The sequence below is a fragment of the Hakea prostrata genome, chromosome 7, assembly GCF_041222555.1.
Source record: "Hakea prostrata isolate BN-2017 chromosome 7, UWA_Hpros_2, whole genome shotgun sequence".
NCBI lineage: Eukaryota > Viridiplantae > Streptophyta > Magnoliopsida > Proteales > Proteaceae > Hakea > Hakea prostrata.
Window position 1 is genome coordinate 61,430,824 of NC_142606.1, and position 805 is coordinate 61,431,628.

Consider the following 805-nt stretch of genomic DNA (forward strand, 5'->3'; position numbering starts at 1 on the left):
GTATCGTATCTATCGGTTGGGTACTTATCGTCTTATCTTTTTCCTTTTTGGTAGGATACGCGGTATGGTCGCTAGTCGCTACTTGTCTTTCGCCAAATAACATTTTTCAATACGATACGCGGTACGTAGCGCAGTATCGTATCGTATCATTTCGATGGCTAATACATATGATACTGGGGAGACGATAAGGAAAACTATACTTTCAGACATGTATCGGCCTGTATCGCAGGCTTGCAATAGCAGTACGTGTCGATTAATACAAAACTATACGGGCTGATACTTTAAACCTTGAACCCATGATAAAATATTAGCCGAACAGATATCCAAATTGGAAATAGCAAACATGATACAATCAAATCCATAAAAATTAACACCACCAAAGGGGGGAAAATCACTTTCCCCCTCGGGGTTTGACCCAAATCACCTTTTTTTTTTTTTGATTGCCAACCCCGGTTTCCAAGGCTTTGCCCTGACTAATCCGGTGTTCGACCCGGGTCACACACCTGGCTGTGGTGGGTGAGTCTCCCAGCAGGGATTTTTTGCATCCACAAGGTTTTGATACCAGAACCTTGCTTAAGCGAACTAAGTTGCTTACCACTTGGACCAATGTTGAAGAGTCCATGTCAAGCACCACTGCACCGGTCAAACAGCCTATGGCCAGCTAAGACATCAGTTACTTGATCTTAACCGAAGTTACTTGATCTAACCAAATTTACTTGGTCCTTCTTTGTATACTGATATAAACACTTGTAAACATACTATATAGAGTAGATTAGATTGTAAAACATTCTATATTGAAAATATC